The 16,485-nt window shown below is 41.7% G+C and overlaps 1 protein-coding gene across 1 annotated transcript in view; it reads right to left on the bottom strand.

Moving 5' to 3' along the window:
* CFAP20DC (CFAP20 domain containing) overlaps positions 1 to 14,000 on the bottom strand; it is a 2,639,303-nt gene extending 2,625,303 nt beyond the window's left edge. Inside the window, exon 1 of the mRNA XM_044076355.1 lies at positions 13,531 to 14,000. The gene's annotated coding sequence lies outside the window, so the exon portion shown is untranslated. The remainder of the gene's footprint in view (positions 1 to 13,530) is intronic.
* Positions 14,001 to 16,485: the final 2,485 nt, after the last annotated feature.

Raw genomic sequence — 16,485 nt, 5'->3', positions numbered from 1 at the left:
TCCCTTTCCTAAATTATTCATTATCACACCAATGTTTGAACAACACTGTTAGCGCAATGAAGTTGTATCAAATCTAGTCTCAGTGTGTCTACCCGTGTCCATACTGGAAACACTAGTGAAACATGTTAATACCCCCTGAAATGAAAGAGGCTGATATTTAAACTTTGATCTTTCTGCCAATGCCACAGATTACCTAAAACATATACTACAGCAGTTTCTTCGCAGCTACTTGTATGATGTGTTATTGAACTGCAAAACACTAAAGTGTTAGTTTCAACTCAATTACTCCATTCTGATTTTCTGTCATGTTCAATGAATCTCCTTTTTCAAGGAAACCAAAAATAAAAATGTGACTGTAATATTCCAAATATCTCCAGAAACTTGGTTTACCACATATTTTTTTCAAGTGCTTTGGATTACAGCTTAATTTTTGTGTAATGTTTGTATAAAGAGTGAATCAGAACACACTTTGGATGAGGCATTTAAACAAGCTTAATGTTTTGCTAAAAGTATATTCAAAAATTTCAGAGTAAAAAATGCAACTGCATATGATATGACACAGACAGAAACAGCTGCATGTGCAAATACAATCCACAGAAATTTTACTTACACCAAAACAGAATAAATGGTACTATTAAATGAACATCAACAAAATTCAGAAATGTTGTTATATTCAGAGTATTCAGGTAATTAAGTAACTTCTCACGGTACAAATGAAAACATTCCACAGAGGTAACCAAACCCACAAACTCTCTTTTACTACTTTGAACTGCCACAGCATTTTAAATTAGCACTAATCAAAATATTTTATTTCAGTAAGAGGAAGTAAATAAAATGAAAACACAACTGAAACTAGACATAAAATGAATGTGCATCTTTTGGGACCAAGTGAATACAAACAATTCTTGCTTTAACAGCAAGCACTTTTGCCACAGAGACTATGAAGGTAATAACAATCTAAAGTACAGAAAAAAACTGTTGCTAGCCATGCAAACCACACAGACTCTGCTGCTAAATGTAAGAAAACCAGAACAATATATATACATAATTCGATATAACATCATCTCAGTTCTCAAAGATTTAGAAAGTAACCAGTACACTTCCTGGACACAGTGTTTGGCCTTGCAAGCCATTTCCTTCTTTATTTGCTTAATTATGTGTATATGTTTTCAAGTATTTGTTTGAAAAGAGTAGCAGCCAAACTATAGACATACAACAAAATATTATTAACTTCTAACAACATCCTACATAAGGCACCTAGTATTTAGGGTAATGCAGATTTCACATCAAGCACCTTTTAACAGCTTTCTTTACTCTCCCAACAGCATACACATGATCAGAATGTAAATAAAAGTAAGCACCTAAATTGTACACGTGAGGTCACTGAAATCATTATACACATTTTTCATGACTTTACTAAGTATTATGGCATCCCTTCTAACATCTACTTATTCTTCACCATATATATGCAAAACTGAAATATGGTACCGTAATGGATTCTTTATTACCAGACAAAGTTTTGCACTCTAACTATTCCATTTCAAGAAACTGTATATTTACAAATGAAATGTTTGCTTTTTGTACTTAATGTAACCTAAAATGTAATTGTAACTGCTGTAATCTTTGTTTTGCCTTGGAGCTTTTCTCCCCAGGACTCCATTGAAAACAGGTTCTTATTGGCCCAATGGACTATCCTGGTTAACCAACTGCAAATAAAACAAAAAATAAACAAATAAAACTGCCTGAAGGTTTCAGTCTGAATTTTTACTCTTCACTGGATAAATCAAATCAAATGCAAATATTTGGTTTACAAGTGCCATTTTTGTGGCATGCCATGCTATGAACTGTCAGAATTGAACAGTGTTAAAAATAGTTTGTTTCAAACAGCAAATAATTCAGCATTCAGAAAAAAAAAACGCTCAATAGCTCTCAAGTGTACCTCATTTTGAGGAATGCTCTTAATTTTGAATCTTAAGAAGTCCATGTTCCTCACAGTTCCATACTAAAAGGGTCTGCCACACATTCAGTGTTAATATTTTTTTAACTTGTATTCATGGTAAATACAGAAACAAAATAACATGTATTTATTTATGTATTATCATTTGTTTAGAGGACTTGGCTTGGAACACATGGTCTATGTTTAAATTAACATTTAACCATCTTGTGAGCTTCCTGGTAAGCTGCTAGGAAGTGTCCCATATTTTGCCCATCTGTTCCATGGATGGCAGAAGATAGAAGGTGAGTGCTATGCTGCCAGTCACCACATTAACAAAAGCACACAGTAACTAAAGCAGAAAGTTTATACTAGTGTGACACCCCTCCTCGGGGCCAGTGCTTAAGGAGTCTCAAGCCTCATCATGCCACCAGTGTGGGATGTTCACTTGGAACAAAACTATTATTTCCAGATGGAACTCTCTGCACCAAGCACAATTTCCCTTAAAAGCACACAGGGAGCACACTCAGTCCTTGGGCTCCCAAATAAGACTCCCCACTGACACAGCTGTAGAATTGAGTCCTCAGCCGAGTGTTCCAAGCCAAGTCCTCTACCACCCTCTCTGTGAAACCAGTGCTCTGTGTCCCTTCTCCAAGTAGCTGACACACACACACACACACACACACACACACACACACACACACACACACACACATACACACACACACATTCGGGAAAGGCTGGCACAGATTTACCAGCAATTCCCCCTCTGCCTAGACTATATGGTATATACTGCCACCAGAACACTCCAAAGCCAGCTACTGTAAGGCTCCTATAAGGGTACCCAATTATACTGAGTAAAATGAATACTAATACAAATGGTATGTTTGACCAAAGCAGCAAGGCTTTTAGGTGCAGACACAATGTCACCAAATAAATACAAGTACTCTCAAAGGTTAAAATATTCTCTAAAAGACCAGCCATAATGAAAATGTTAAATATGTGAATCAACGGCTTACTTCTCAACACAATACCAATAAAACTCAAAACAATCAGTTTAATCTGATGAAGTCTACATACAGACGAAAACGCGGATTTATCAATAAAGCGTTCATTTGGTGGAATATATTTTATTTTCTCCTCATTACTTCTTGTTTTGAGTTTTCTTGGTAAAATGTTAAATATATTTAATAAGAAATAATAAAAACATGAACGTTTTAAATATCTATTTACAATACACACCAGCGTTTCAATCACAGGAAATATTAAAAATAACACAGATGGATAGATTCACACAGATACTGAAAAAAAATAAGTTATGTCTTACCATAATGTTCCATCTGAGTTGTAGATCTTTATTCATTCTTTATAGTTAGGACCTCCGGTTCCATCCTCGGAACCGATACGGCTCTTTTCCAGCTCGCACAAGCCAAAATCTCTCAGCTAAGAACCTACCCACAATGCCCCTCTCCTAGATACTCCAGATCGAGTTTGCCTGCCCTAGATAAAGATGTAGTAATAGGAAAAGGGTAGGAGGCTCTGTCTGAGCAAATACCCTAACCAGGAGTAGCTGCAGACCACCAAGAGTCCAGGCAGGGGGAAGGAGCGTGGGAAGTAAAGAATGAATAAAGATCTACAACTCAGATGGAATGTTATGGTAAGACATAACTTCTTTATCTGATGTTGTAAATCTTTATTTATTCTTTACTGTTAGGACTGAGTCCCCAGCTACTTGAGTCCTGGGTGGCCCTAAGGAAGGATATTCCTGAGCACCACAGAACCAAAAGATGCTTGTCCCCTGGAGGCCAAATCCAATTTGTAATGAGATATGAAGGTATGAAGTCTTGCCCATGTGGCTGCTGCCCATATATCATCCATAGAGACTCTGGAATGAAAAGCTACAGAGGTAGCCACAGATCTGGTAGAATGAGCCTTTATTCTGGAAGGTAAGGGTAGTTTATTCTGTTGGTAGATAAAGGTGATGATGTTTATAAGCCAACAGGATAAAGTCACTTTGGAAACAGGGTTACCCACTCTGGGTCCTGCAAAGGCCACAAAAAATTGATCTGTTTTCCTGAAAGATTTAGTCCTGTCCAAATAACAACGAAGCTGTCAGTGCACATCAAGGGTGTGCAAAAGGTACTCCCCTTTGTTAGAATGCCTTGGGAAGAAAACCAGCAGGTCAATAGATTGATTAATGGAAAAAACAGAAATTACCTTAGGCAAGAAGGAAGGATTAGTATGAAGTGACACCCTATCCATGTGGAAGATCAAGTAAGGACTCTTGACACTCAATGCCTGCAGCTCAGATACTCTTCTCGCTGAGGTGAGTGCTACTAGAATTATGGTTTTCTAAGACAAAAATTTCAAATCACATGAATCAATGGGCTCAAAGGGAGAACCTGTAAGAGATTGAAGCACCAGAGTCAAGTCCTAGGGATCTAAGGGAGGGTTGACCGGAGGTTTAACATGTAATACTCCCTTCAAAAAGTCTTGCATAGGTGGTGTGACATAATTGAAGAATATTCAAGACCATTATAGCTGCTAAATGTACAGTGATCATTGGAGCTGTGGCTCCTGCATGCAGGAGAGTAGTCAGGCATTGCAGACTCTTTTGAATAGGCATACAGAAAGGGTCTAAGTTCTGGTCTTTGGCCCAAACAGAGAACCTAGTCCATTTACTAGAATAAACCTTTCTAGTGGAAGGTTGGTGTGAGGCCAGAAGAATTTCATGAACAGGAGATGGCATGTCAGGCAGTTTGGCAATCATTGGAAGTGGAGGAACCAGGCTGTGAGCTTGAGACTGTGCAGGTTGCGATGAATCAGTCCCTGAGGATGGGATAACAGGTCCTGGGAATGATCCAGAATCCATGGGCTGTGAATCAGATGAGGCCATAGAAACGGGAACCAGACTTGATGTGGCCAGTAGGGAGCAATGAGGATCACTTTGCTTTTCAACCTCTGAGCTTTCTGGAGAAATTTTGGAATGAGGGGAAATGGGGGAAAGGCATACAGAAGACCCGAGGGCCAACTGTGCGTTAGAGCGTCCCTCGGTGGTTCCCCCTGAGGGGGATCAAGGCAAAATAGCTCCTGCATTTGTAATTCAGGGGAGAAGCAAACAGGTCGCAGCAAGGCTTGCCCCAATGTTGGAAGATCCGAGAAGCTATTACAGGATTGAGGGACCATTCGTGAGGCATCAGGATGTTCCTGCACAGATTTTCCACAATAAGGTTGGAACTCCTGGGAATGTGCGTTGCTATAAGAAAGCGATTGGAAGCTATCACCCAGTGCCAAATCCTCATGGCTTCCCGACACAGGGGGTAAGATCTGGTTCTGCCTTGCTTGTTGATATATCAGACAACTGACATGTTGTCTGACTGAATTGCAATGGTCCCCGATGGCAGGGATGCATGGAACGCTTGCAACACTAAGAAAACTGCCCTCAGTTCCAGGACATTTATGTGCAAGTTGGCCTCGAGGGGGGTCCAGGTGCCTTGGACAGTCTTTCACTGGAAATGTCCCCACCCACCCTAATAGTGAAGCATCCATGGTCACCATGGCCGTGGATTGGGGAAGGCAGAATGGTCAACACCAAAGATTCTTTTGTGGCTCCATCCACCATAGCATTTCCTCCTTGTAACGGTTCATAAGGCATATCATGTGGTTGAGTGGGTGGGTTAACAACGACCATTGTGCGGAAAGGATCCACTGCAGGATTCTCATGTGCAGTCTCACCAGTGGTGCCAAGGTAATGGCAGCTGCCATGGAGCCCAAGAGTTGCAATACAAGACGTGCTGGTACAAACGTGTGAGGAAGATGGTCTTGACTTTGGTGTCTTATTTTCAAAAGCCTGTGAGGGGGGGAGAGAAGCTTGACAGGATGTTGCGTTGAAGACTGCTCCAATAAATTCCAGTGTCTTCGCTGGAGACATCTGAGATTTGTCTTTGTTGATTGTAATCTCTAAGCAGAGAGCGAGATCTTGAGTGTAAGAAACACTGTGGACTAGGAGATTCCTGGTCAGAGCAGTAAGGAGCCAGTCATCTAGATAAGGAAACACCTGGAATCCTTGTAGTCGAAGCTGAGCTACCACATCTGCCATACATTTGGTGAAGACACGGGGGGCTGTTATAAGACTGAATGGCAATGCCCTGAACTGGTAGTGATTGGCTCCCAGCTGGAAGCAGAGAAACCTCTGGGAGCGGTGATCGATCTTTATTTGGTAGTACGCATCAAGTTGGTCTATAGAACACATCCAATTGTCCCTCCCTAGGAAGGGAAGAATAGATTTTACTGTGACCATCCAGAATTTTTGAGGTTTGATAAATTTGTTCAGTAGGCTGAGATCCAAGATTGGTCTCCATTCCTCTGTCTTTTTTGGCACTAAAAAGAACCTTAAGTAAAACCTGGATCCTGTCTGTTCTGGTGGAACTGGTTGGATGACTCTTTTTCTTAGCAGTTTTTCTATTTCTAAGGCTGCTAATCCCCTCTGATTGTGTGGTACATCAGGGATTCATTTGACGGACTACTCAACGCCAGAAGTCTAAACCTCATGATGCACGCACTCGAAACTCTCCTTAGCATGGAGAACATCGATATCTGTGCAGTAACAGAAACCTGGTTCAAATCTCCCGAGAGCACCCCAGCACTACCAGGTTATACCTCATACCATGCTTTTCTGCCCCAAAACTTGGACCAAACCACAAAAGGAGGGGGAGTATCAATATTCGTCAAAGATACCCACACCTCCAGGTTGGTGGCACAGCACGAAGCATCAGAGACTATCCATGTGCAACTAACTGTGGGTAAAACTGCCTTCCAGTTTATAGCCTGCTACAGACTACCCTCCCAAACACAGGAACCCCACTTGGCCTTCCTGAGAATACTGGAAAATATGAAGGTCTCTCCAAACACCATTATATTGGGCAACTTCAACTACCCAAACATAGACTGGGAGCATTACTCTAGCTCCAACACCCTAGCCCGAAGGTTCCTAGAATTTATAAACTCAAATGCTATGGAACAACTTGTTACCACTCCCATAAGAGGGGAAAACATACTGGACCTGATCATCACCAACATGGGGACACTATGCTCCAGACCAGAAGTGTATCCCTCACTGGTAAGATCAGACCATAAACTAATCTCACTGGATATTCACATCCCGACCCCACCCCCTGCCCAGAAAACCACAGTGAAAAACTTCTCTAAAGCAAATTTCACACGCCTCAAAACCGAGGCAAAATCCTTCAAAGCCCCGGCCTGTGGAAAATACGCCCAGACCGCAGAATCCTTTATAAACGATTCTATGAACACCTTCAGGAATGCATGGATCATGCAATCCCAAATAAAACCAAGACCCAATCCTCCAAAGGCAGACGTCCTGTCTGGTGGACCCCAGCCATAAACAAACTATACAATAGAAGGAGGAAGCTACTACATGATAGAGCAAAATCCCAAAAAGGAAGGCATCTCTGATCAGTATTAGCAAAAAACTACGGGCACTCATAAAATCGTCTAAGGCCAGCTTCGAGAGAAAAATTGCACAGGACACTAAGGATAATCACAAGGCTTTCTTTAGTTATGTTAGGAACCTGGGTGGGAATTCCCAGATATGCTCAGAATTAGTCCAAAATTACAAAAAATACACCGAGCCCACAGACATTGCTAACATCCTAGCTGACAGGTTCAGTGCAAACTACTCCCCCCTCTCCCCGCCAAAAGGGCAAAGATCTATCCTAACAGAGTGCTGCCCCCCTGACATCTCAGATGCTCAGGTAAGAGCCGCCCTCTCCAAAGCAAAAAACACAGCATCAATGGGACCAGATGGTGTTCTGGGCTGCATCCTACATGAACTCCAAGAAGAGCTAAACCCAAACATAAAACTACTGTTCAATCTTAGCCTTACTACAGGATATGTACCCAAAGAGTGGCGTACAGCAACAGTGGTCCCTCTCCACAAAGGTGGTGCCTCAACGGATCCTGGAAACTATCGCCCCATAAGCCTGACTAGCTTGGTCTGCAAAGCTATGGAAAGGATCATCATGGACCTCATAAATAAAGATATTGGGGACCTACAGACACTGGATCCTACCCAGTTTGGCTTTGTTAAGGGCAGATCCTGCCTCTTAAACCTGGTCGATTTCTTTGAAACAGTCACCAAGGCCATTGACGAGGGAAGGTGGTCCACACAGCCTACCTGGACCTCGCAAAAGCCTTCGATACAATACCCCACTGGCATTATAGATAAGCTCACCAGCTTAAATATAAACCCCTATGTCACTAGATGGGTTGCAAACTGGCTCAAGGACAGAACCCACATGGTTAGAATTGCTGGAGCCATGTCAGACTCCAAACCAGTTACAAGTGGCATCCCACAAGGCTCAGTCCTGGGGCCTCTTGTTCGGTATATATTTCTCGGTGGTACAGGCCAACACGGAAGGACTGTGGCTGACCAAGTTTGCAGATGACTGCAAACTGGGTGCCATAATCAACTCTCCAGCCGACACAAGCATCCTCCAAAAGGGCCTCATAGAAACAGACAACTGGTGCCAGAGCCATGGCCTCAAGCTAAACGCCAAAAGTGTATAGTCATCCCTTTGGCAAAACAAAGTGCCACAAATTACCACATAGGTGATAATCCATTAAGTACAGAAGAAGTCATTAGGGGCCTGGGGACCCAAGTTGATAGCAATCTCTCATTTGACAAACCACGTGGCTAAAGTGGTTAGAAAAACATTTTATATAGCCCACCTAATCATGAAGGGATTCACATCTAGATCAGGGGAGGTCATCGTACCTCTTTACTCATCCCTCATCAGGCCCATAATTGAGTACAATGCCCCTTTTGGGATGTACCTTACCAGACACCTGCAGCAACTGGAAAGACCCCAAAAGTACCTCACCAAGAGGATCAAAGGGCTCAAACAGATGCCATATGTTGCCCGGTTAAAGAAACTCCAGCTCTACTCAGTGGCATACCGCCTGCTCAGAGCCGATCTGTGCCTGACGTATAAAGCCATGTCCAACCCGGAATTAATGGACATGCTGCACCTCAGAAAATCCAAATCCCATCGAGCTCACGCTCGAGAGACTTGAACCTCAGCACTGAAATAAATAGGACATGCTGGAGGGACAGATTCATAACTCAGAGGCTCCCTTCACTCTGGAATGAAATCCCAGTCCAGGTTAGGCAGAGTCCCACATTGACTCTCTTCAAGAGGAATCTTGATGAGTGGATGGGAGATCGTAGGTTTACCCCGGCTATCATTTCTGTGTCACTGTTAGACAGAGGCACAGTATACTAACCTCAAAAAAAGGCATAGCAAAATTAATTTAAAATGGGTGGAGAAAGCCAAACACACTCTGGCTAGGCTTATAAATGCCCTAGGGCAGATAGCCTAGTATGAACCTATGAACCTATGTGAGTTAGGTCAAAAAGTATTTGGTAGCCTCTGGATATTATTCTCTGCACCCAAATATCGTTAGTAATAAGATGCCAGGCTGGTAGATGCAGAGAGAAATGACCCCCGTCTGCTTCCAGAGGAAAACTATTGGGCAGCTGCTCAGGAGTGCTGGTAGGGTCTGTCAGAGAAAGAATCTCTGGCTCCCTGGTTATGAGGACCCCCCTCTACCCTGAAAGGGGCGTCTTCCATATGAGTAGCCCTCTCTGTCTTGGGGAGATTGCTCATCACGAGTGTCATGAAAGGATCCTTGGGATTTCTTGAACCATATTTTTCCCCCCTTCTGGTTCCTGGAGTAAGGCCTCTGGGGGTTGGAAAAGCATATGCCCACAGCAGACAAGGTTTTTCCGTCTTTCTCACTACGTGCAAGTGTGTCACGTACCTTGGGTCAAAAAAGTGCGGATTCATCAACAGGTGCATTAACAAAGGAAGATTTAAAGGGGTCTTCAAAATCACATAACTGCATCTAAGCATTACATCTCATGAAAACCCCAAATGTGGCAGCTTGAGCTGCCCCCTCGGCGGTGTGAGATATCAAATGATCGAGGAGTTTGAGATGGATTCAAGGGTAGCTAACTGCAAGGCGACAGTGTCACGCACCTCATCAGGCAGTACCCCCACCAAAGAGGAAGATATTTTAGAAATTAGGTCTCTTTGGAGGCAAGTAAAGTGTGCCAGATAATTCAGCAACCAAATGGCAAAGGTCACTGAAGCATAGGTTCGCTTCCCTAGTCTGTCCATGGTCCAGGACTCCCTGTTTGGAGGATGGACAGTGGAACTATCCTCTGCCAGTTCCCTCTTGGTGGCTGCCACCACGAACATAGAATCAGCTGTCAGCTGCTTGGACCAAGTGGGGCTGGTCTTCAGGTGTAGATAAAATTTGTCCGGCCTCCGGGGGACGGGTTCTACATTGTCCGGGGCCTTTCAGGCACACTGCACAATTAATTTAACAAGATCATCTGCTGGTGGGGTCACCCAGGAAGTAGATGGCCAGGCAGGGAAGGCTTGCAGAAACACCAATTCCTCAGAAGAAGGGTTAAAAGACTTCCATTCCCCCTGCTGTTTGAGGATTTCGAGAATGTCTCCAAATGAAATGTCTGGGGGAGAACACGGGGACCCTTCCCCTTCATCACAATCAGTGTCTACTGTGATCAAGGTGCTTCCTCTTGCACCGTTTCTTCTGGGGTGGCTCTCCAGTGGGATCTTCTGAGGAGGACTCCGGAGAAGGGGTTCCTTTCATATGGGGTTCTGATACTGGTGTCCTAGGGGCTGGTTGTGAGCCTTCGGTGTGAACGTCCCTATCCATCACCTGGACAGCAGGCCCACCCGAGCCCACTTCTAGTTGAGGGGTTACGAGAGAAATGGGAGCCATCAGAACCATGAACATAGACAGTGACAGTGAGAAAATAGGTGCCGGACTAGGTACCAAGGTACGGACAGTCCACACACCACTCTGAGAAAGCATCGGCTCCATCATAGCCGATGCTGCAAGGGTGGTGGGTACCAAAAGGGGAGGCACTGCTGTCAGAGCTGTGACATTATGTACCAAAGCGGGTGCTGGGGGAGGATAAGCAGGGAAAAATGAGATAGAAGATTCTGAACCAGGAGGGACAGAAGGTCTAACTGGAATGGGCAATCCACTAGCTACCAGAAGCTTGTCCACAACCTGCACTAGGTCTAACTCAGAAAAACTCCTGGTGGATCTAAAAGAGGCTGCAGAAGGGGAATCAGGTCTTTCTAGAAAGGGACTAAACCTCTGCCCCAAGAAAGGGTCATAAGCAGGAGAATATCTTGTCCTTGGCAGGTAATCGAATTTTGGAGCCAATGGAGCCAAAGAAGCTGTCGGCACCGTGAATAAGGATGGTGCCGAGGCATGTACAGTAATTGGAGCCCATGGAGCCGAGGAAACTGTTAGCACTGTGGACAGGGATGGTGGCAAGGTATGTACAGTCATCGGAGCCCATGGAACAGATGAAACTGTCGGCACCATGGACAGGGATGAAGCCAAGGCATGAACAGTCATCGGAGCCGATGTAGGAACCAAAGATGGCATCGAAGTCAGTGGTGCTGTGGTTGGAACAGAGACAGGAGTGAATACCATGGTCGGCACCCAGGGAGAGGACACAGATCCGGGTGCCAAAGAGGTCTGCGCCAAGGGTGACGGTGAAGCATGGAGCTGACTCGGTTCCGAAACTGACAGAGATGCAGGAATTGAGTGACTCTGTTTTTCCTTATATTTTTTAGTCTTAGTAGGGGATGAGATCTCCGACCCAGATAAAGCCTCTGAGAAAGGTGTCTTGAGTAAACCTTTGAAAATAAGTTTATTCTTACGTTCTGCTAGTGTCCAATTAGAAAAACCAGCACAAATGACACAATCAGCTTTCAAGTGATTCACACCCAAACAGTAGACACAAAGAACATGTGTATCTGAGTTAGGCATCTTACGTCCACACTTGTCACACTGTTTGAAACCCAACTTAGCTTTGTCTGACATGGTTACTGAAACAATGCTATCCTGTAGAAAAAATTAAGGAAGAAATACCGGTGGAGTTATGTTAAGGAATACCATTAAATATAAAACATAAAAGGGGCCTGTCAAAGACAGGAGAGAGGGACAGTCAAAAGAGGTAAAAAATTAAATTACCAAGAAAAAGGGTAGGAAATACACCTAGGTTATAGGCAACAGTGATAAAAGACTACCTTGACTAAATATTTTGAAATTCAGAAGAAAAACTGTCATAAAAACTACAAATTACTACTTAGCTTGAGAGAGATGGCTAACACGTCTGACTAGGAATGTGGCAAACGAGAACTAGAGTATCTAGGAGAGGGGCATTGTGGGTAGGTTCATAGCTGAGAGTTTTTGGCTTGTGCGAGCTGGGAAACGGCCGTATCTGTTCCGAGGACTGAACCGAGGTCCTAACAGTAAAGAATAAATAAAGATTTACAACATCAGATCAGTACTTAACTAATCTCGCTATATTTTTCTGACTGATGTAAAGAATTACTATTATCTGGTTACTTACTAAAGCAAGACTAGATGAAGTGAATGACTGGTCTTCCTTTTTGATCAAGTTTCAAAAACAGACTGCCCTGAGACTTCTGTCTTATCTAGTATTAATCTAGTATTAAAGCAACATTTCAGTGCTGGCTTACAGAATAACATCACACACATCTGGTCATCTGACTTCTGGTTCCCACACTACCTCCTTTACTAGTAGATGAACCAGAATCTAGCATGTGTGTCAATAATACACACACACACACACACACACACACACACACACAGCTTTGCTGAGATGTGTTATAGCATTTAAAAGCTATAAAACCATTTCAAAACTTCCACCCTTCCAGGGTAGCAATTAGTTCACCCATAAGGACATTAGAGTAGGATTCCTCATTTTGGTTTGCACAGACATTTCGTATCTGGCTGCAATCAGAACTGTAAGATATAATCTTTATGGCCTAAATTAGGTAATTTAATTTCAGACTATTTTTCAAAGTTAGCTGGACTGATAATAACCTCTTCTCTTCCAGTATCTTCTGTTACAATATATTCATTTCAACCGCTACAATACAGTCTTCCATACAGGTATTTTTTTTTTCTGTCCAGCAGGACCCACTGTTGGTACATTATCACAACTAGTAATAATTAAACCAGGCTAGCTAAATGAGTCTAACTTGTCTTTAATTGGAGACCTCACTACTCACAAGTGATTCCTTTTAGTGGGTTATTAAAACTGTCTATAGTTCTCTCAGGGGGTTCTGAACAAACATAGTGCAGTGTTAACTTGCCTGTTTCAGAATATTGATGACGTTGCCTATAAATAAACATCAAACCTCATGGATACTTGTCCCAACCGTTTCTTGGGTCAGCAGTTTAACTGTCAACCATCTATAACAAAAAGTATTAAAATGACGACTAATGATGTAAGATTAATATACATGATAAAGAGGCACGCAGAAATAGGATGGTTATGTGCACTTAAATTACCTTCTAACATATGAAAGCAACTGTAGTTTTAAGTAATTTGTACACACGCACATAGTTGCTAATAGCAACTTGCTGCTAATTATCAGTCGGAATCTGCTCTACATTCAAGTAGCTGTAATTCATTAACAATCACAAAAGCTTACTTTTCATCTGGAATCATGAGTAGCGCATATGTAACTTTTGAGGAGAACAATAACATTTCTTGACCTAAGTTTCCGCAGCCATATTAGTCAAAATAAAACATTTAGCCAATCATCACGCGATTCGGAACACGCGTAGTCATGAACGTATTGGTTTCTATGGTTACAAGACGCTTGCTTTAACGATCTTGTGTGCGCTGTTTGAAGCTTCTTGTTTTAACTTTTAGGTTAATTAGTTGCTTTAAGCAGAGATAAGAGAGTAAAACCAATGAAAAATACAAGTGACGTTCACCTTTTGGCAGCGAAGGCAAAAATGACTGAAAGTGCTGAAATAATGACCGTCCTCTACCTCTAGTCGTTTATGCCTCAAGTGTCCTGTTGCATACCATGTGACTCTAACCGAGGCACTTTACCAGAAGGTGCTCCCGTGACAATAGATACACGATCAATGTACGTGTGTGGGCATGGAAGTGTGTGGCAACCTTCCTTTAACAGTGCTCAATACAAAATCCAGACTTGGGGAAAAGTGGCACAGGCGAAACTTCTTGATAAAGCGTGTATATTCCCTGGGAGTCCGCATAGCTTTCGGCCAGGTGTTGCAGTGCTGTTTCCCGGCTAAAACGCAACATGGCTGAACCGGCGTCCATTGACTTGCCTGTAGCTTAGTGCGTGCCTATTCCCAGATTTTTGTGTCGTATTTTTAGTGTGTTCCTCATAAAATGTACAGTTTTCTGACAAATTGTGGACAGAAATCACTACATGAAAGTTAGCCGAGTTTCAGACTTCATACCCTTCACCTAATAGGAAATGCATGCTAATGCCACACCTGTTGTTCTAACAGCTTTCTAAATGTGTAAGAATAATATTTAAAATCTGTCGCTGATTTTTTGGTGTTTTGTCTCACCATTATTTTTGGTTTTGTCTATATTTTTGCATTAACATGTTGACAGGTATATATGTTTTTCCATATGACAGGTTGATGCCCTGTTTGGTGCTACCTTGTGCCCACTAAGAGCTGGTATGGGGTTCTGATCTGGCCGTTCAGTAACACCAAGTGGGTTTGTTTGAGCGGTTAAACTCGAAAGGCAAAACAGTTGTTAACGCCAGTGTTTGCTATGTCAACAATCAAAATAATCTTTATACTGGTAGCATAATTGCTGCTAAACGCAGGAAAAAAAGAAAGTCTGTAATGAATTTATTGTGCTGGTTTGCATAAAGATTATTTAGTAAAAATGGCAATTTAGTTTCATACTATTAATCTTTATAATTTGTCTAATTAAAATTTAAATACTTTACATTTTCTGTAAAATACATTCCTGTAATACTGATTGGTAAGAGTTGTATGTCTTGTCCTCTTTAACCTCCATTCATACTGTTCAGCTGTCCAGAGTTTCACAGAACCTTCTGATTTTGCCTCATTTTTTTGTCTGTGCCTCATAAAACTTGTGTTTTTTTGGCAAATGACTGAGAGTTGAAGTTACTAAATAATTCATTATTTGAGTTTCAGACTTCATACCCTTCAGAAAAATGCATGCTGATGTAAAAAACTATTATTCTAACATCTTTTGAATCTATTTAAAATCTATCTCAAATTTTAAGGAATTGGTTAAAAAACAAAATGAAAAATTAAAAAAACTAGACTTTCCACTGTGTGATTCCTTAAACCTCTTGCATTAGAGACAATATGGATTAGGTGTTTCAACTAAATGGCAATTCTAAACATCCATGACTTAATTTCAAGTCTGTTTATAAACAAATTCAGGATAATAAAGCCAAACCCCACTAGCCATGCACACAAATGCCTTTTATCAGCACAGAATAAATGAAAGGTTTAGCTAGCATTGGAAACCCAGGGTTGTCATACCCAACTGATTTTTATAATCCTTAGGGTAACTGCAAAATATCCCAACTAACAAACTAAAACAATAAGTAAAAAGGTTACAGAGAAAAATCAATCAGTTAAAAAACAAAAAGAAAAATCTAGCAAAGCTAGGCTTTCCACTGTATGATTCCTTAAACCTCTCGTATTAGAGGGGACATGGGATATATGCAAATTACCCTTTAAGCACATCGGGTGTTTTAGTTAAATGACAATTCTGAATGCCCATGACTTTTTCTTTTCAAGTCTATTTATAGACACATTCAGGCCAACAAAGCCAAACCTCACTAGCTGTGGACATGCATGCTTCTGCCTTCTTATGGCATCATCAGCACAGCATAACTGAATGTTTAACATTTGGAAACACAGGATTGTCGTACCCAGCTGATATCTATAGACCTTTGGGTGACTGCTCACCCTTTTTACTCATTGTTTTAGTTTGTTAGTTGGGATTTGCAGTCACCCTAAGATTTATAGATATTAGTTGGGTACAACAGCCCTGTGTTTCCAAATATTAGCCAAACATTCCACTTGTGCTTATGATGCAATAAGAAGGCAGAAACATGCATGTCTACAGCTAGTGGGTTTTGGCTTTGCTAGCCTGAATTTGTCCAAAAATAGACTTAAAAGAAAAAGTCATGGACTTTCAGAATTGCCATTTAGCTGTAACACCTGATGTTCTTAAAGGGTCATTTGCATATATTTCATATCACCTCTAAATTTGTTAGTTGGAACATTTTGCAGTCACCCTAAGGTTTATAGATTATCAGTTGGGTACAACAATCCTGTGTTTCCAAATGTTAGCCAAATATTTCTCTTAGTCTGAGATGATGATGCCTTAAGAAGGCAGAAACATGTATATCCACAGCTAGTGGGGTTTGGCTTTGTTGGCCTGAATTTGTCCATAAATAGACTTGAAAGAAAAAGTCACGGGCATTCAAAATGGCTCTTTAACTGAAACACCTAATGTCCTTAAGAAGTTATTTGCATATATCTTATGTTTCCTCTAATACAATAATTTAAGGAATCGCAAAGTGAAAAGTCTAGCTTTGTTAGATTTTTCTTTTTTGTTTTTAACC

Source organism: Protopterus annectens, chromosome 7.part0 (assembly GCF_019279795.1).
Source record: "Protopterus annectens isolate FY-2018-M chromosome 7.part0, PAN1.0, whole genome shotgun sequence".
Lineage (NCBI taxonomy): Eukaryota > Metazoa > Chordata > Ceratodontiformes > Protopteridae > Protopterus > Protopterus annectens.
The sequence above is the reverse complement of the archived record's forward strand: the minus strand, read 5'-3'. Positions and strand labels throughout refer to the sequence as shown.